At 41.2% G+C, this 21,364-nt stretch overlaps 1 pseudogene; it reads left to right on the top strand.

Moving 5' to 3' along the window:
- The first annotated feature begins 7,226 nt into the window (after positions 1-7,226).
- Positions 7,227-7,776, top strand: LOC125961026 (malignant T-cell-amplified sequence 1-A-like; annotated as a pseudogene).
- The last annotated feature ends 13,588 nt before the right edge of the window (positions 7,777-21,364 follow it).

Raw genomic sequence — 21,364 nt, 5'->3', positions numbered from 1 at the left:
CTACAGTTGACTAACATTAAGTACTGCTTCCCTGCCTGGCCCCAACATACCCCCACTCACCTGGAGCTTCCAGTAGGCCCAGAGGACACAAGCCCAGCCATGCTGCCCTTCCTTGGAAAACCCAACGTCATCCATCATGACCATGATCCCACTATTAGTGCCCCTCATTGTAGCAAAAAGAACCCCGGACATGGATAGACTCTAGTGAAGAGGGCAGCTGCCCCCAGGCAAATTGTTGTGCTTGGGACAAGGAAGCAGTGCCCTGGGACCTGCAGTCACCCTGGGGTCACATGAGGTACAGTGCTGGTCTCCTGAGGGCATATTCTGCTGAGGTCAAGGACAGGCCCCTATGGAGGAGAACCAGTGAACACTTAGGGACATCTCTTGTCATTCTTTTCTTCCTTCCTTCCTTTCTTTCTCTTTTTCTCTTTCCACCCGGAAGAGGTAAAGCTTGACAAGAAAAAAGTAAATGACTTTCTAGACCATCCATATTTCAGGGCTGCCTCATGGACCTGTCCTTATTTTCTCAATAAAAACCCTCCAAGGAACTAAGATGTTCTATGTGTTCCATGCACGCTCACCTGTGTGCCTGCCCTGCACAGTCCCCCATCTTCCCTTCCCTCTTCCAACACTTCACTCCCCTGTGGGGGCTTATTCAATGGCAAAGATTGCTGTGAGTTCCAGCATGGTGTCTGCCTCACCCCCTTCATGACTGTCTTGCTGACTCAATAGCCTTTGTTCTGGCTGTTCGGGAACACTCGTCTGTCCTCTGCTCAGGGACACTGCTCATCATTAGCAACACCCACCTGTATTCCTCACTGTTCAGGCCCTGGGAAATCGGCTGTCCTGACCTGGGACAGCTTTAAATATAAGAAATTGCTACCTTCCACCGCTGGGGTCAGAAGGCTGGGTGTGTGGTCCAAGGCTCTCGGAGGTGTTTTGCATCCTCCCAGAATCTCCTCTCACCACCCTAAGAAACTCTACTACCAGGACACCTCCAACCAACACCCTCCATTAGGTGCTGAGCTGTCAATATTTCCAGCCCAGAAAGACCACAGCCTGTGCTTTGCAACAGGGAAAACCCTCCCCTCTACCTCCAGTCCATCCAAGTGCCCCCACCGTTCCTCAGCTCGCACAGCCCACAGACGGTTTCTGAGTCTGTACAGCAGGGGAAGTCCCATAGGTGTCAGGTCCTGAGTCTCTTAGACCAGCTACCATGTTCCACTCAAACCTACATGACGAGTCCATGGTCCTCTGGTAGTGCAGGGGCCCCTCCCATGTGCCTCTCCTGGCACTGTTGCTGGATCTCCTTCCTCCTTAAGTCAGGGGAAAGAGCTTGGTTTCTCTGGGCCTGTGAGTGGGGAAGGGTAGGAGGAGACGAGCGGCCTAGAGTCCAGTCTATTCTGCATCCTGTGGGCCCATGACTCTGGTGGGTGGAAGCAGAGGGGGTAATGGGACAGCGAGGCTCTTGGCCTGCTTAGTGGCTCGGGATTTAGGGCACATTCAATTGGAGGCTGAACCTAGTGGAGCATGTTGGTCAGCAAGCAATTTCTGCATGTGTAGGAACTGAACCAGTTCACCAAGCTCTCTCAAAACTAATAAACACTCTTACTTCTGGCAACAGGGGAAGGGCAGATGATGTTCCAGGAAACTCCTCTTTAACCTCCTGGGAACATTCTGACAGGGTCTTTGAATATACAACAAATGTCTGCTTTGGTTAAGAAGACATTGGGTGATTTGAAGGTACATTCTGGTAATGTAGAAAACAAAAGTACTTCAAAATTAAAATCTTATTTTATGATTTAGAATCTACTGTACTTAGATGACTGATAAATTGTTTAATGAAGGCATTGGTAAAAATAAAAGCTGAGAGCTACAGAGTTTTTTTGTTTTTGTTTTTGTTTTTGCATTACCTGGGCCTCTCACTTTTGGGGCCTCTCCGGTTGCGGAGCGCAGGCTCCGGAGGCGCAGGCTCAGCGGCCATGGCTCACGGGCCCAGCTGCTCTGCGGCATGTGGGATCTTCCCGGACCGGAGCACAAACCCGTATATCCTGCATCGGCAGGCAGACTCGCAACCACTTCGTCCCCAGGGAAGCATGAGAGCTAAAGAGTTGTAACATTACTTTCTATTTTCATAAATTTTACATTATAGTCTAAAACTGTGGCATGCTTACCTATTTGTCCATCTATCTCTCCTTCTCCCTCTCTCCGTAGTGTCAAGATGTTCGTCACTATTTGGTAGGTGCCAATTCTTCCTCAACACGCACACTTCATTGTGTAGGAGAAGTGATAACGTTTGTTCACAGGAGTGTAAGTGAGGAGGTGATGCGCGGGCGGGCTGGGCCACTGCAATGTGGTGAAAGAAGGACAGGCATTGCCCACGGGGGCTGGCCCCTGGACCCTAGGCTCCTGCTTTTATCCAGACATCTGGGGCACCCTGATTCACACTTGACCCAGTAAACAAGGAGCCTAGAATATCTCTGTGAGCAGTCCTGGCCAGGAGCCCTTCACATAGTTCTCTCCATTTACATCGTGGGCATGGAGTTCTCTCAAAGATCTTCAAAGTTCTCAGTTCTTCTGATTTCTATAGTTTTCGCTTTTCTTCATGCCAAGGATGTCACTAAATAAATTAGCCTATGTATGATTAATATGAACATATAGTGTTGATATATTAATAAATATTATTATATTAAAATAATATTAGTATATCATATTTAACATTTTATTTACATTATATGTACATTTATTTATATAGTATTATTTTATTATAATAAATTAAATTAATAAATATAAATAAGCTATTAATATGAATATATATTACACCTGTGAGTCAGGATTTGCCTCCTGGGTGCTCAGCTCTTCCCACTGAGCCAGACTGTTTGCCTGAAAAAATGAAGACTTCAGGGCAAAGTGAAATGTGAGGGGGAGGTGGGCAGAGAAGACCCAACCTGCAGTCACAGTGAAGAATGAGGTGTGTTCTCAAGACCAGCTTGAAGCGCACATTCTTAGTGAGGAGAGCGGATGCAAACACTGTCGCCCGCCCCGTGCGCCCCATCTGGAGTGGAGAGGGGAGGAAGCCTCCTCCAGGTATTTCTTCACCGGCTCCTCCCACCGGACCCCCTCTCCTCCCCAGTCTCTGCTGTGACACTTGTTTTTTGACATCTGGAGGTGAATTTAACCCTTCCCCACTGTTCTCCTCCCTCCTGTCTCTCTTTTCTTTCCCTTCATTGAGGCTCTCAGGCCTGCTATCAGGTTGGCTGGGGGCCACAGCCAGTCGTAAGCACCTTCCCTGCAGCCAGTGAGCTGGCCTTGCCCCATCTTCCTCCTTTTAGAGCTGTGATAACTGGGTACCTGCTGTCACTGGAGACTTTCCCTGCTGTTATTCTCCCCTCGCCAGGTGGTCGGATGTACAGGACAACTAAAGGCGACTCTGACTTTCCCCGGGTGTGCATGGTAGCACCTATTTGTTTGCTAAGGCTAGCCACCTAAGCACAGGCTGTGCGTTGTTTTAAGATATAGCCCAAAAATACAATAAGAAAAAAGCTCCCCTGATAAGGTTGGCGTGACTAAATATATTCAGAACTTCATTGAGCCTATTCTCATACACTCAATTTACTACAGCTTTAGAGGTTTCTAATTTCTACTCAGATTTGCAAAGATTGGTCACTGCGAAATTTATTAGCTGTCATTGTATTCCAGATGGCAGAGTAAACAGGGACTAAAGGTAGAAACACCTGCAAAATACCTAATATGGTCAAAAGTGTCCGAATACTTTTAAAATGTTATTGATTAACCATCCAGACAAATGAGAAATGCCAGAGAAAAGTCAAATAGAGACATGTATTCATTCAGCCAAAAAGATGAACGAAGTGAGAGGTGAGGTGAGGAAGCTGGCCCAGTGTGGGCGGTGGGACCAGGCAGCTGTGGCGGCAGCTCTACCACGTCCTTCACAGGGCTGCTCTCTCAGCCCCCCAGACGGGCAGCTTTTCTTGGTAAACTCAGTGTAAGGATATCAGCCATTCATCAGGCACTTCTTTGGCTTCACACGTGAGCAGGACCCTTGTAGCTGCAAGGTTTACAAATTAGATCCTCTGCAGTGGCTAGTCTGTGTTCTGTGCTCTCCTCAACTGAGGCTGCTTCTGGTGTCTATCACAGAACCTATAACACGTCCTGAGTGTCCAGGCTTACAGCGGTGCTGCTTGAGACTGGGCTGTGACATATCCATGTCTGGCATGTAGCAGGCATTGAATGAATATTTATTGGGGTCAAGGAGGCTAAACTGCACAAGCATCTACTCCTAAGCTGCTTCACACAGCTTGTGACTGCAGCTGAGCTCCAGAGACCTCACTGCCTGTGGTGGGGGCTAAAGCTCTCACAGCTTGTTTCATCTGCATGTTGCTTTCCCCCTGATAATATGATCCTTTTAGCTTCTCCTCCTAGAGTTTTGCATTGACCAAGTGAGAAAGACCAAAGTTGTTCCAGTCTTGTGTCAGGCTTTTAAAGCTCAACTACACTGAAAGCTCATGAGAGGTACAGTATCACGTGGGGGTGACTTTCAACAAGAGTTGTCACAGTGGCACTAACCTCAACAAGTCTATTCACTTTTTGTATAGAGGTTTTAGTCCAATACTCTGCTCAAAAAGTTCAGAAGGCACACTTTGTGATATTTAAGCCCTTTGCTCTTGCTCTAGGGCAAGATTTCTCAACCTGGGGATTAACGACATTCTGAGCTGGATAACTTCTCGCTGTGGGAGCTGTCCCGTGAATTCTGTGATGTTGAGCAGCACCCCTGGCCTCTACCCACTAGCATCTCCTCAGGCGTGACAACCCAGAATGTCTCCGGTTACATCCACTAGTCCTCTGGAGATAGGGGATTGAGGAAAAATTCCTCAGCTGAAAATTTTTTCTCAAGTGGCACCAGTAGATTGCAAGGAGAACCAAAACGACACCAACAAAAGACTCACCAAGACTTGCCCAGTGATGGAATTATGACAAACTAAAGAATAGGCTTTCCTTGTGTAGTATCTTCAGGCTATTTTTGGATACTTCTGTGCAGAGCTGACTCGAAGTCCTCCATCCCTTAGTGGTATTTGGCCCAAGGCCCCAAGATGTCTTTACCTAAAGTGTGTTTAATGTCACGTTTGTTTAATATATTCCCCCAGATGTGCCCCTCTGTGTGCCTGCATCAACAGCGTGTATCTACTTAGATTATACAATGTGAGAAAATAGAATCCTCATTATTTCAATAACCTCCAGGGTAACAACTCACAATGAACCTAAACTAATTTTACTGATAATAGTGAGATTTTGTTACAAGAATATGTAGTAAATATTAGGAAACAATCTATTTTACAATAATAATTCAAAATGAAGTTAAAGAAATTTAATCATCATGACTGTTTACCACGAGAATCAGGTAGTGTAGCATGTTAGGTGGTGCAGCAGGGTGAAGATGACAAGACAAATATCTCTAACGTGTTCCCCACTTACTCATCTCTAATATATAGGGCACCACACAGGGTGCACACAGATGTGCCACCCACACCTCTGACCCAGAAAACACTCACTGCCCAGCTGCTGGAGTGCCATCAACAGGCAACTTCCAGCCAAGATCCCCTCAGGCAGCCTCACCCATGCATGGGTCCCTCTCAGGGCTACCACACCCAATGGTCAAGTGCAGAGGGGCACTTACAACACCTGTGATGGCCACATATGCTTCAGAGCCCCCATGGGCTGAGGCAAGGCTTCCTCGGGGCCGGACACCTGCTCAACTATGTCATCTGGCCAATCCGGCTCCCTCTCTGCCCTGTCACAGAGGTTGACACTTAAGTTGCACTCTGCTTGCCAAAATCCATGTAAACATTCCCTTCCAGAGAAACTGACATGTGACGGTGGGGAAGCAGTGATGAGAGGGAATTGGGAGCTAGACTGCTCCACAGTTGGAAGTAGCAAGGACCCCTCCACGGGCTAAGTGGGGCACCCATAGTGTCTGGAATAGGCGATGGTCCAGGTGTGCAAACTCTCACAGGTGACAGGGTAGTAATTGCTAGTCACCATCGAAACAAGAAGAGGAGCTTCCCGGTAGAAAGAAAACAGAAAAAGCTGAACCCCCCACCCAGACCCAGGATTTTGACAAAGATATTTTCACATATTGAGGTATGGGGACGTCGTCTGTCTTATACAGGAGTTAACTTGAGTGTTATGCATACTAGAATAGCCTGCGTGTGGCCTATCAAACATACATTGTGCTTCTGCTTTAATTATTAAAGAAAAGAGTGCATTGACCAGAAGTAAAGACTGTCCATGTTAAAAATAAAGATGAAATGCCTCCCTTCCTGGGACGCCAATGCTGAAGCTCCTTCAATAATAAGCCTCATTTCCCAGGTGCCAAGGCCATGCTGACTCTCTGTGTATGAGCTGATCTGTTTTTTGTTTGTTTGTTTTGTTTTTGTTTTTTCCCTGAAACCTTAAAGGAAAGTATCCCTGACTTGTTTAATGTTCTTTGTTCTGACAATATATAAAACTTTGCTGAAAACCATGCTTACCTGAGACAGGTCATCAGAGCTATCTTAGCGGTTGTCTTCCAGGCTGTAGTCCACAGTTTGGCTCAAATCAGATGCTTTTCTATTCCTATTATAGATTGTTTATTGATTATTTTCATCAACAATTTATTAGTTAAAGTAGCCAGGCTCCAAGTCCCAGACGAGGTTAGTCAGCCACTCACCAGAGGTCTGCTAGCCCGTGGGACGTTAGCACCGTGAGAGGGACCCTAACTTGGTACTGGAATTCAGGAGGATGCCCCTGAGCATTGAAGCCCACACTCTTCTGATCCCTGTGAGCCTGCAGAAATGGCCAACCGTCCCTGTGTAGACCAGGTGCCGCCCGTCCATCCTGTTCTTGCAATGAGAATGAGTGCTTGGTCCCTTCTTACTGCTCAACTTCCACCCTTTCAGCTACCAGCCCTAGGGAGAAAGTGGTAACCCCAAAGAACACCCCAAATTTCCTCAGTGCTCATATGAATAGTCGGAGGAAGTAGTTGAAGGAGCAGAAGGAGTGAGATTTCACCAGAGCTGGAAAATTGCATCCAGATGCGTCACCTGTGAGTAACGACCCCAGCTGCCGCCATCCCTTTTGCCTTCCAGATGTAGGGGGTCTGCGGGATCCTTGCTAAGTCTATTTTTCGCCATTCCCGGCCCTTCCCTATCATCACCCCTTCACCTTGAAACATGTTCAAGAAATTTGATTAAAAAGAAAATGTGTTCAGCTACATCCAGTGGAAAACCTGCTATTATGGGTATTAAGAACAAGTAGAAGCATTCCCAGGCATTGAACTATGGCTTCATCCAATCGTGCCTAAGAAGGAACCAGTTAAAAGAGTGGTATGCTATGAACAGAAAGAAATCTTTACAGTGACTGGAGAGTTATTCTATTTAGAAAAAGAGAGGGTCTTTTTATCCAACCCCAAGGTTATTCCACACAGAAAGAGATAAAAAAAAAGACCCTTTTTCCACACCAACAGGTGGATAAAGGAGCCATCAAATTTGTACTCAAAGGAGTTGACATCACGTGTCTACACTTAGCTTCTCGAGGAGCTAAGCTTTGCTCCGCTTCAGCAGATAGGATTGTTGCAATTGAGGCAGAAGGAAAACAGCTTGCTCTGGGTGCTGTAGTCGTGAAGATGTCTGCAGATGATGCTGAGAAAGTCAACACAGCAACTGGCATTGAAACATGTATTATATAAAAGGTGGGCTGTGGCACATAAAAGCATATAAGTAAGTCTCAGATGGAATGCACTTGGGCTCCACATGGATGTGGTGCAATATCTGTGTTTGTGTGTGTGTGTGACAGCATGACTACAACGTCCCTGTGATTATGCTGAATAAATTCTACACATGCAGAAAAGAGAACCCAACAAATAAACAACTGTTGCCGCCTTGCTCGGAAAGAGTGCAGACCAGCTGCCCCTGTGTCCTCTCCTGGCCATCAGGCTATAACTCTCCCAAAAGAGCTTCATGACCCAGCCAGTGTGCTGGTGGGACTGCGAGAAGACAAATGGGACTGAATTCTCAGTGTGTCACCTGAGATGCCCTCATGTGAGCGTCTGGACAGGACCGAGCATGGAAGAGTCAAGTGTAGGGGCACTGAACTGGCTGGAGGGTTTTCCTCTCGACATCCCTGCGGAGTCAGAGCCCTCTCAGCCCTTCATGGTGGAGAAGGGAGATGATGAGATGCCTCAGCCCCTACACATGGACAGGCAGCTCCCGGCTCTTGCGGACTTCCAAAGCCTCATGCTAAGAACTGACTTGTAATAACTTTGTTTTTGTCATTAATGTACTAGATATTTTTAGTAGCATTAATCTGAAAACGGGTTATTACCACCGATGTCAGTAATGGAATTAGCTGCGCTAGAGATAACCTACAGTTTAACCTAAAGTTTACAACGAAGTTTTCGCCTCAAAGTTTTAAGGAATTCAAGACGAGACTAGAATAAGACAAGACACCACAGAAACTGCTTGGTGACTGGGCTTTATATTCACTTTAAAGAAAATTATCTCTAAAAACTTAGAAACGTTTAATTATGCATATTGTTATTAGCATGAAGGTGAGAGATAGAAATGAAATATGAACCTAGATATGCTTATAGCAGTGTTATGTGGTTCTGTGGAAAGCTTTCTGCAGTGTTCTCAAATAGCAGTGGAAAACCCCAAAGCAGGAAATGGTGACACCTCAAAGTCATGCTGTTACCCGACAAAAGCAAGCTGCAAGGCAACACACAGTATTTAAGACAAGTAAAAATGAAACTTTATTATCTGTGAGTAAATAAAAGTATATTTGAAAAATTTTTTTTTAAGTTGTCAGAATATATACAAATGAACCATGGATACCTTGATATGTGTGAATGAGAAATTGTACTTTTACTCTGAAGTATTCAGGGTTTTTTTTGTGTGTACTTGGAACTCAGGATGAACTTGAACAAGAGTGTACACTGTTTGTATTTTAAAACACGCGCACACATGCACAATTTTACATGTGATAACAGAAATGTCTTGTCATACAGCCTACAGTCAAGTCAAATAGTAAGTTACGTGGAAGAGAATGGGTTTTTATTTAAGGATTAGAGACAGAACACACTCGAAGCACAAATAATAAAACCCTCACTGCACAGTAGTCACTAGAACATTCCTTGAGCACTCGCTGGGTTTAAGCCAGCTTGGAAATCAGTTATTTGTCTAAACTAAGTGAGAATTTATGCCCGGTTCCTAGAAAGCATATGTTTTAATTAACTTGGCTGCCAGTGTCTCTCCAGGGAAGAAAATATACATTTTATTTTCAAAACTCGTCTGGGCCTGTTCTATCATGGATTGGTCCATTAAAAACAAAACACCCAAATCAATATTCTAAAATACTATTTTTGCTTACCTGAAACCTTCCTCCTTTTTAGAGCTTTTTATTTTCTGTCATCTGTTCAACACAGTGTAAAGTAAATACAGTCGAGTCCACAGCAGGGGCCGCTACTCAGGGGGCTCGGGGCTTCGGACATCACTAGGAGTTGAAATGGCAAAGAGCATGTTTGATGCAGAGCCCTAAAGGCATTTTGGTCCTGGATAATCTGCATCTACAGAAAGCACATGATAGCCTGATACTGTTTCCTACATCTGCCACAATTTAAAATAATTTTCTAATGTTTTATTTTCTGTAACCTGAGATTGGGAATGTTGGGGAGAGGGTATAAATATAACTATTTATGTAACTCATTCTAAATAGAGTATAATTAGAAAGTATAATTAAACTTGAGTCTAATTCCCCTTCATATCCTAGTTTCTGTGGCTCTCAGTAGATAAGGCTCAGGTTCCAGTCCCAGCTCATTTGTACAGAGAGGACAGTAGGTGGCACCATCAACCAATTTAAAACACAGTTCACTGGTTTGGTTTGTTGTTAACCAGTTTACCACACTTGAGCAGGAACCTAAATAGTTTTGTGCATAAGTGCATTAAGTCCTGGCCATTGTCACGGGAGAATAATCCTAGAAGAGCACAAAGCCATTTAAATAGATCTGTATGAAGTATTTACAAATAACCACAGGAAGAGACTTTGCCTCTCTGTAGATCGAGATTATCCAATAATTAAATGCGTTTAGGGTTTGTGTCATAAATACTCTTTGCCACTTTAATTTCTGGTAATGAGAAAAGTCTGCCTGTGACCATCCCTAAACTAGTTTGTCCTTTGACCCTGGCCAGACACATAGACTTTATATATTTAGGTTTTCTTGTCTGGGGGAACAAAAAAACTTGACCTAGCTGCTCACAAGTGGAAAACAAAGTATTAGACCTTAAAATGTTCCAGTAGAGTGCAGATCAAACCCTCCCGATTCTAGACACTTCATAGAATGTTTTTAAACCTTTTCAGCCATCACTCGCTCTTGACTCAGAAAGCTTAATTTACTAGCTACTGTTCACAATGGAAATGTGTTGAAATCACTGCAGCTATGTTCTACTCCAGTGCACAAGGATCTCTACAGCCTAGGAACAGTGTTAAATATTCTGAAAGGGTAAATCCAGGGCATTTAATTTTATTTGAATAAAAACCTGTGCACAAACACACTTTATACATGACTTCAGGGAGGCCACAGGCTCCCTGGGCTCCCTAAGCCCCTCAGATTAAGATCTCCTGACCTGGGAGTGAAAGAAAACAAATGCACCCCTACCACCTTCCCCATTCAGACCTCTGGTCCCACCCCAACCACACCCGTGGGAAGGCAGGTCGACACTCAGCACACATACTGTCCCAGCTGCAAGGCGGTCAGACGTGTTATATGAAGCAGATCCGCCACAGAGCACCTCTGCTTCCTACATCCTCCTGGCCCAGAAAGAGATTTAGAAAAAGCACAGAGGAGAACATCAACTCAGCAGAGCAGTCTCGAAGCACAAGGGAGCGCAGAAACAGGAAGCACAAATAAGCCCAGGGAATGACTGACTTCTGACGTTTTTGTTGATAACAGATCTGAGTGAAGTTTTCCTGCTCCCTGCTGATGGCATCTCTGTATCTGCAGGCACTTTCTCTTTGCCTCGCAGTGAAATGCAACTGCTTGTCAGAAGGCCGATCTCTTCTGTCATCCATAGGTCGCCTTCTCGCGGCTGTCATCTCTGTAACCCTGGACTGTATGCTGATTGTTCCATTGGTTGTTAACACTTCTATAAACGGAGATCTAACTGCCAAGAGTTCAAAATCCCAGTGGTCTGTCAGGTCCCACCACCAATTCACTCCCCAGAGTCATCTCTGAAGTGGGTAAAAATGCCACAAACTCAGGACTGAAGATACTACTGTGGGAACATGAAATACATTTAGAACCTTAGAAAGTCTAAATGTAAAGGTATTTGTTTTCCTTTAAAGTCTGATAAGAAAATGACCCTCTTGCTTATCTTGTCTAAAGAATAAAGATGGACAGGTACTTATCTGAAGATAAGCTACAAAATTTGAGACTGAAGAATGGAATTAAAAGAGAATTGTCTCATGCAGAATAACTACTCGGGTTTGAGAATTTGAGAGGAAAAAGAAATGGATTCAAGAAAAGATCTTATTATTAGAGCTGAGACCATATGTGATTTAGTCAAATTTCTTTTTCTGAAGGCCAGATCGCCTTGTACAGACTTGTACAGATACAGGGTGCAACTTTCTTCTCTACTGATCTACAGAGGGGTCCACAGCCACCACTCCAGACCACCGCATTGTGCAGCACTCAAGATGCTCAGGACTCTCTCCTATGTATCCCTGCGGAGTGACTCCCAAATGATCCATCCACTGGGCCTAGCTCTACATGCTTTTAAACACTCTTTAAACCTCTGAAGAGAGCTCTCCTCTCTTCCACATGAAATATCCCCTCACATCTCCTCACTGTTAACATGGCTGCTGGTTTTACAATCAGTCTTAAGATATGGTCTCCTGACTAATGTTTCTTATTATAATAAAGTCAACGGTTTTATACAATATCTTACTGGCATTATTAATATGTCAGATGCAGAGAAAGAATTCAAGTATTAAGGCAAATAATTGTCCTCCTAGCCTTATGAATTATCTAAATATTGTCTCAACTGATAATGAATGTACAGAGCCTTTTCATAGGGAAAAATGGGGAAAAAGGTAAGAAAATTAGATCAAGCTTAATTCATAAAATTAGCAGCGGTAGATGTTCTTTGAAAGGAAGAACACAAAGGATTATGAATCAGAAAACTGCTTCCAAAGTGAAAGAAAAGAAGCAAAAGCCACCAGAAAATTCTCATGAGTAGACATTTTAGGGAAGCCGGATAATCTTTCTGGAAAAACAAATTGGACTTTCATTCAGTTGGTAGAAATCGTGCTTTAATTTTTAATTTTTAGAGATTTAAAAAGAATTTAATGTCCACATTTATGAGAAGTTGATAATATGTGTAGAAGGTTCAAGAACCTATAAATATTAAATACTTTATGTTGTATTCTGCCACCCGCCCTTGCCCAGGACCCCTGTCTTCAAAGTCAGCCACTGTGGTTGATTTTCCAGGTATCATTCCAGAGTGTCATTTTATGGGTATACAAGAAAATGTGAATATATATTTTCCTTCACTCCACATTTTAATACATAAGTAGTTGTATAATGTTTCATTACATCTTCCTTATATTCAGTTGAAAAATATCTGGGGAAAAAAACTTCTATCAGGACGTTGTTTCCTACAAAGCAGTCCACTGAGTGGATGATGTACTATAATGCATGTTGCCAGTCCATATTGGGATAAACACTAATAGTCAACCATCTTTTGACATTACAAACAATGCTGCAATGCATAACTTTGTCTATGTTATTCTACTGCTAAAATCTGTATAGGATAGTTTCTAAAGGATTTGTAGCCTAAAGTATTTCTAACTGAAATAACATTTGATAAGATGTTACCAGTAAGATAGCAGGTACTGAGTTTTTCTGAGGAACCTAGAAGTGGTCATTTCTCTTTATTTTATTATAAATTCAACCTCTCCTCTACCAGATTTCTCCCCGATCTGTATTTGAAAACATTTTCCAACCTCTTCTACCCTTGTGACTTCTCTATAATCTGTTCCTCTTCTTAGCAGTGTCATTCATTCTCATGCCCACCACAGCCTGACATGGTCTCTAACTGCTGTCTGCTCATCTCTCTTTGTCCATCATTGCTCAACCCACTCCACTGGAGAAACACTCAACATGGCCAGACATCTTGTTGAGTATGAAAAAATGGATCATGGATGATTCTGACTCACTGAGCCTGGATGAGAGGAGACATCCAGAGGGGAGTTTAAAGTAGCTGGGGAAGGAGAAGAGGATTTAGGTTTCATCCATGGTCATCATTCAGGGGAAGATGCTACTGAGATTTTACATAGGAGCAGGAGAAGACAGAGTTAGATGCAAATACTTTCAGTGGCCCAGAAATTACAGGTGAACTGAGAGGAAGGGACACCAAAGGAAGAGCAAGGGAGAGATCACAGTGAGTTGGGAGGCCCAGGGGGCGATAATTTGTGTGGCAGGGCATCCAAAAGGAAGGAGCTACCCAGAGAGAGACCTCCACCACTGCCTGATTATCCCTCTGAGTCTCTGTCGAGTACTAATCTGAGCACACACAGGTGAAATTTCACAAGGCTGGGAAGGAACAATTTCTGCAGAAAGAACAATTACTGGAGAACTGTACATTAAATAATTTCCAAAGTTCATGTATGGCTGAGAATCCTCACCAGCCAGAGTGAAGAAACCTCCTTGAATACATGGGGCATTCAATTAAGACACCAGAAATTGTGCATATTAGAAGTGGAACTAATCACAAGCCCTAGAATAAAGGATACTCTAGGATACTCTAGAACTGCACTAACAAACCTTAAAAATGAGACTTTAAAGGGTCTAAGTGATATGCAAGTAATCGTTTCCTACCAGAAAAAAGAATTTAAATTAACACTTTAAAAAACATAGAAAAAAGCCCCACTTCTATCACCCAGGAAACTTCAAGGGATTTAGGGACATTGTGTGAGACCCCAGGTCAGATACACACACACACACACACACACACACACACACACACATATATATATATACTGCAACTACATTAGAATATTCAAGAAATTGACTACTTTCTGGAAAAATATGAATTCTCAAGAGCAATATTTAAAACAACTAAAACGAAAGAAAAATAAGCTAGAAAGCACATAAAGTTTTTCAACAATTACTTCTGAAAATCGTGTATGGGTTATACAAGTAAAAAAAACAAAAAACAGCTGACTACAAAAGTAACAACTAGTTTCAGAGAATCAAGAATAGAAGAATAGAGGAAATCTGTATTTTGTGAAAATAATTTAACCCTGATATCAGACATAAATGGTGCAAAACAAAACCACACACCAATTTTATGTGTTGGTGGGAATGTACATTGATACAGGCACTATGAAAAACAATATGGCCATTCCTTAAAAATCTAAAAATAGAACTATCATATGACCCAGAAATCCCACTACTGGGCGTACACCCTGAGAAAACCATAATTCAAAAAGACACATGCACCCCAATGTTCATTGCAGCACTATTTACTATAGAAAGGGCATGGAAGCAACCTAAGTCTCCATCAACAGATGAATGGATAAAGAAGATGTAATACATATATAAATGGAATATTATTCAGCCAGTAAAAGGAATGAAATTGGGTCATTTGTAGAGACATGGATGTGCCTAGAGACTGTCAAACAGAGTGAAGTAAGTTAGGAAGAGAAAAACAAATATCGTATATTAACGGATATATGTGGAATCTATAAAAATGGTACAGATGAACCTATTTCCAAAGCAGAAGTAGACACACAGACATAGAGAACAGATGTATGGACACCAAGGGGGGAAAAGGGAGGTGGGATGAATTGGGAGATTGGGATTGACATATATACACTACTATGTATAAAATAGATAACTAATGAGAACCTGCTGTATAGCACAGGGAACTCTATTCAATGCACTGTGGAGACCTAAATGAAAAGGAAATCCAAAAAAGAGGGGATATATGCATACATATAGCTGATTCACTTTGCAGTACAGCAGAAACTAACACAACATTGTAAAGCAACTATACCCCAATTTTTAAAATCCTATCTTATTAAAATACTAATTAATAATATATGAATTGTTGAATGCTAAAGGACATTTTCAGAAATTATGAGATTTCCCAATAGTTAATGAAACGGCACTGAAAATCCTTAAAAATGTAACAGTTCAATGGACAAGGATCATAAAGAGTGCACAAAACAGCTGACTTTCTACTTTTAAGATATAGAAAACATATGTATAAATCTCTTTCATAAAAAAGCAACTAAAATTTAAAATAAACGTATTTTAAAGGAATATAGAGAATGAATAAGTAGAAAAAAATCAAATTTACAAAATACCATTTAAAAAGACCAAAAAAAAAAAAAAAAGAGAAAATACCATGATTCTGTAGAGCACCAAATATTATAGAGAGATCTACCTTTCTCGATTTTAATTCTAATAAACTTCCAATCAAAATCCTAGTATGTTGTTAAGAAAGTGATTAAGGTTTAGTTGAAAGTCAAGCTAGAATTTTTTTTTAAGAGAATGAGTGAAATGTGCCTTACTAATTATATATATAAAGCTAAATTAAGAAAGTGGTTCTAATACAGAAAATGGTAAACTACTGTCGACTTTAAAAAAAATGCACAACGTGAGAGTGGCAAGTTCAGATTTATTTGGGGCAAAATGAGGAGTATAGCCCAGGAGACTGCATTTCAGAGAGCTCTGAGAAACTACTCCAAAGACGCAGGGGGGAAGATCAGTATATATGTGATTTTGGTGAATGGGGAGTATATGCAATCGAGAACATATATTTTTTGCAGAATGTTTCTGTTAGTCTCGCGAAGGTTGCTGCTAGTCTTGAGAGCAGACCTCACCATGAAAGATCTTAGTGTTTTTCTAGATATGAGGGGATACAAGAATTGGGCTCATAAAATCTTCTCCTGAAAGTATCTAACTCTCTGAAGAGTTGTCCTGCCAGTTTCCCCCGAGCACAGAGTGCCTCATTTCTGCTCTCCACCCGGAACTCCTTTCAGGGAGTGTTGAAGGTCAGCGGCTGCAGCAGCTGCACCAGCCAGCACATGATTTAATCCTTGTCGAGGTAGATGACAAGTGCCAATTCGTAGCTGAGACTAGCGTTACCCTAAATGTAGATTCTAGGATGAGAGCCTATATGATAAATGTATTACAGTCAATAGAAGCCATTATGGAGCATACAATAAGTGGTGATGAAAAACTGGGTAGTTAGTTTTCTTTAAAAAGTATTTACATCTTCACTCAAAACATAAAAAATAAATTTGATATACATTCAAACAGGGTTTTATTTTTTAAAAATATATAGATGTATATGGTTTCTAGATGGGAAAATCTCAAACATATAAAGGATAGAAGAAAAATTACATAAAAATGGGAAACTTCAAGATGTTAATATTTGTATAAGTTAATATTTTTAAACTATTTTTTAAAATAAACTATTAGTTTTAAAATATTAAAACATTAATGCAAATTGATTTAAACTGAAAGAATAAAGCAGATCTAAAACACACACACGAATGATGTGCACAGAAAATTCCTTTGATTAAAGAAAAATACCAACATAAAACGTTGATCTCACAAGTGAATAATAATACAATCTTTTCTACCTTTAGGAAAACTTTCAAAACATGACACAATTAAATCAAAAGCGGTGAACAGCCACATACATAAGTTGGTACATTTCTAGAAAGCAGTTTTTAAAGAGGTGATAATAAACCTCTTGTAATTCCATCCTTAGAATTCTACTACTAACGGGGGAAAAATGATATGGCAACGTGTTTGTACATAGAAAAGGTATTCAAATAGTTTACTTTTAAGATGGAAAAATTGTGAAGAGCCCTAAATCTAGACTCTAACTAGCAAGGAAATGGTTAAACTATATTGCCCAAGTTCCTGACATAACATTATTCAGGCATTATCATAATGTCTATGAAGATACTTAAATACAGGTCAATAAATGTATCACAGCAGCTACTATTTACATTATGTGTTACATATGTTGAACCCTTAACTTTGGGAATCTAATTTAAATCCTTAGAGCAGGCCTGGAAGATGGGTTGTGTCATCTGCAAATCAGATGCCCAATCTTGCATTCTTTCAATGCATTGCTCCAAATATTATATATTACATTACATTTTATATATATATGGAGAGAGGGGGAAATCAACAATATTTACATGTGAGTTTATAAGGAGTGTAAATATATAAAACTCTTACTAGCTCTTTCTTTGCGATAGAGATGTGAATAATTCTTATTTTCTTGGTACTTTATAAATTTTGACCACACATTACTCACATAATCAGGGTAAAAAGCAATTTAAAAATGCTGAAGCATCCAAAATATAGATGAAAATTTCTGGGATATTATTTTTAATTAGGTAAAGATTTATTGATATTTCTTGAAGTGCATTTAGTTTAGAGTTGTTTAATCAATGTAAGTTGAAGACGTTGTTAAGACAGTGTGGGGCCCCACCACAAGAAAAGTTGAAAAACTGGCTTTAACCATCTCAGATAGTCAGGGTCATTATTTTTCTAAATCTAAAGTTAGACAGCACAGACTATGGTGCCTATGGAAATACTAACCCTGCTTTATGGATTTTCATATTTCAAAATGTTGTTCTCCACACCTATTGAAGCTCATACTACATTAGCATTATATTATAATATTCTATATTTAACTATACAAAAGCCTAAAGATTTTTGGTTGCATAATCTGAGAACTGAATTCATTAAGAGAAAATGACTCAATGGAACATGGAAGCCAAGGTAAGCTTTAAACCTTAGTACTCCTTTTTTCCATAATGTGTTACATTAATTATTTAAAAATAATTGTTTAAATCCCGTTTCTTCAATTCCTTCAAGCTGCAGTTCGTGATCCTTAGGGAGCCCCAGATTAAAGGTCATATATGCTGTTTCATAGCCATCTTGGAGAAAGATATTAATACATTGTCAGAGTTGCAATAAGTGTTGCTCTAACATGCCTGACATACAGGGAACAATTTGAACATATTCTGAATCTCACTTGTGTTCACATGTAATTTTGTCCAAAGAAACAGTTGGTGAATGAATGCACAGCTGCACCCAGAGGAACCTAGCCAGGTGGAAAAACACAAAACACACACTTGCACACACCTCAAACAGCTACCCCACTCACATCAGACGTTACAGCTTTTTATGGGATTTCAAATCACCCTTCTCTCACTGCTTCACAATCACCCACAAGCTGCAACCCTTCTACCACCCAGATTAACCAGCAAACTGCAGGCCCTTTTCAAGTTAAAGTGCCATATTTGTTGTGGGTGAATATTTAACCATTTAGCACATATAATTACACTACCATTTTTAATAGGGTTTGTCTTAGTTTGGGCTGCTGTAACAAATATACCACAGACTGTGTGGTTTTGACACAAAGATTTGTTTCTCACAGTTCTGGAGGCTGGGGAGTCCAAGATCAAGGTGGCAGCACTTGTCTGGTGAGAGCTGTTTCCTGGAGAGGTATTCTCTGGGTGAAAAGCAGAGAAAGCAAGCTCTCGGGTGTCTTTTTATAAGGGCACTAATCCCATTGATGACAGCTCCACTCTCCTGACTCAATTACTTCCTGAACTAACATCACACAACTTCCAAATAACATCACATTGGGAATTGGTCTTCAAAATAGTAATTTTCAGGGGACAGAAATATTCAGTCCCTAGCAGGCCCTTATTTTTTAATGTACCAATGACAGTTTTTGAGTATTGGGCCCTAAACCCATTTCCCCACAAGCCCTGTGGTTTTGCGTTTTTTTGTTGTTGTTTTTCATTTTACAATAGATTTTTTTCAGCTTTATTGTGGTATAATCAAGAAACCATCATACTCTTCTCCAGAGTGGCTGCACCAATTTACATCCCACCTACAAGTGCACAAGGATTTCTTTTCACCACATCTTAGCTAACACTCATTCTTTTGTGCTTTTTTTTTTTTTTCAGTACGCAGCCCTCTCACTTTTGTGGCCTCTCCTGTTGCGGAGCACAGGCTCTGGACGCGCAGGCTCAGCGGCCATGGCTCACGGGCCCAGCTGCTCCGCGGCATGTGGGATCTTCCCGGACCGGGACACGAACCCGTCTCCCCTGCATCGGCAGGCGGACTCTCAACCACTGCGCCACTAGGGAAGCCCTCTTTTGTGCTTTTGAGGGCAGCCATCCTAACGGGTGTGAGGTGATATCTCACTGTGGCTTTGATTTTTATTTCCCTGATGATTACTGACGTTGAACATCTTTTCATGTATTGTTGCCCATTTGCATGTTTTCTTTGGAAAAATATCTATCCAGTTCTTCTGCTCATTTTTTAACTAAATTGTTTTTGTTATTGTTGTTTTGCTATTGACTTGTGTGGGTTTTTATACAATCGGCATATTAACCCCTTATTAGATACTTGCAAATACTTTCTCCCATTACATAGTGTGCCTTTTCACTTTGTTGATGGTTTCCCTTGCAGTGTAGAAACCTTTTAATTTTATGTACTCCCACCTGTTTATTTTGGCTTTTGTTTTCTTTGTTTTTGGTGTCAAATCCAAAAAAAAAAAAAATTGCAAAGACCGGTGTGAAGGAGCTGGTCCCCTATATATTCTTGTAGGAGTTTTATGGTTTCAGATGTTAAATGTTTCTTTAATGCACTTTCAGTTGATTTTTATAAGTGGGACAACATGCACATCCAGTTTTATACATTTGCATGTGGCTGCCAGTTTTTCAAACACAATTTATTGAAGAGACTATCCTTTCTCCATTGAGTATTCTTGGCCCTGTTGTCAGACATTAGTTGACTGTACATGCAGGGATTTATTTTAGAGCTCCCCATTCTGTTCCTTTGGTCTGTGTGTCTATGTTGATGCAAGTATTATACTGTTTTGATGACTGTAGCTTTGCATTGTAATTTGAAAACAAGAAGTGTGATTCCTCCAACTTTGTTCTTCTTTCTCAGGATTGCTTTAGCTATTCAGAGTCCTCTGTGGTTCCACACAAATCTTAAGATTGTTTTTGCTATTTTTGTGAATAATGTCATTGGAAATTTGATACATTACATTAATTATTTTTATTACATTAAATCTGTGTGTAGGTTGCCTTGGGGAGAATGGAAATGTTGCCAACATTAATTCTTCCAATGTATGAACATGGAATATCTTTCCAGTTATTTGGTAAACACTTGTACCTAAATCTTTGTCAGCATCTCTGATTATTATCTTTATATGAATTCCCAGAAGTAAAATTACTAGCTCAAACACCATAAATATTTTACAATTTTTAATGCATATTACCAAATGATGCTCCAGAAAAAAGTGGTACCATCTACATTTTTCCACTCCAGCATCTAAGAGTGCTGGTCTCACTGCATCCTCACCACGTTTACATTTGCATTTTTTTCTGACACCTTGCTAATTAGATATACCAAAAAAAAAAAAAAGAGTTACTTTCACATCTGGATCAAGTGTTTATGGAGATTCTGACTAATGAAAATTCTAAGAGAAATTCTAAGGAGGATAATTTTAAGTGTTTAGATATGATTTTACTTAATTGTAGCTGTTTCTTCCCTACAAAATTATTTTGAGGGTTGAATACAGGAGTGTGTCTGTGTTTATTTTCCTCCTGGGGTTTGAAGCCTCTGCCTGTCACCCTGTTGCTCCCACTTTGTACTTTACTATTGTTCTGCCACTACCCTGCCCTGTCGCCTCCCCTAGCCAGAGACAATGTTAGTAACGGAGTTCCACCAGCAATTTGCCAGTGAGCCTAATGAAAAGCACCCACAGGCTGATGATTTTCAGCTGGGTCCTAAGCTATGATTTAATGTGATTTGTCTGGAAAAACTCTCATAAAACTCGAACTCTGTTAGGGAGGGGGTGGGTGATGAGAGAAAACATTGAAACCTGTGGGGGCGGGGGGCAGAGACAACCATTTGGCTCCCAACACCCTGGCCCACTTCTCTCTTAGAGCAACTGAACATTCGATATTTAACTAAGTGCAGGGCTGCCCGAGACTACAGACGTTCCCGGCCTCCTGTGCAGCTGGGTTGTTTGTGAGACTAAGCTCTCCCTCCAAGATGGAAGGAAAGAAATTTGTGCAACTTCTAGGATATTTCCTACATAGGACAGGCAGGCCTTACTTTCTCCTTCTCCCTCTGTCCTACTTCACACTGAAACTATAGCTCCATCCTGCCCCACGTCCACCCCGGAGGAGGCCAATTCCCCTAGGATGACAGAGCAACAGGGATGACAGAGAAGCTTCCTGAAGTAGCCTTGCG

Source organism: Orcinus orca, chromosome 14, assembly GCF_937001465.1.
Source record: "Orcinus orca chromosome 14, mOrcOrc1.1, whole genome shotgun sequence".
Lineage (NCBI taxonomy): Eukaryota > Metazoa > Chordata > Mammalia > Artiodactyla > Delphinidae > Orcinus > Orcinus orca.
Note: the sequence above shows the minus strand (reverse complement) of the source record. Positions and strands in the feature narration are given on the sequence as shown.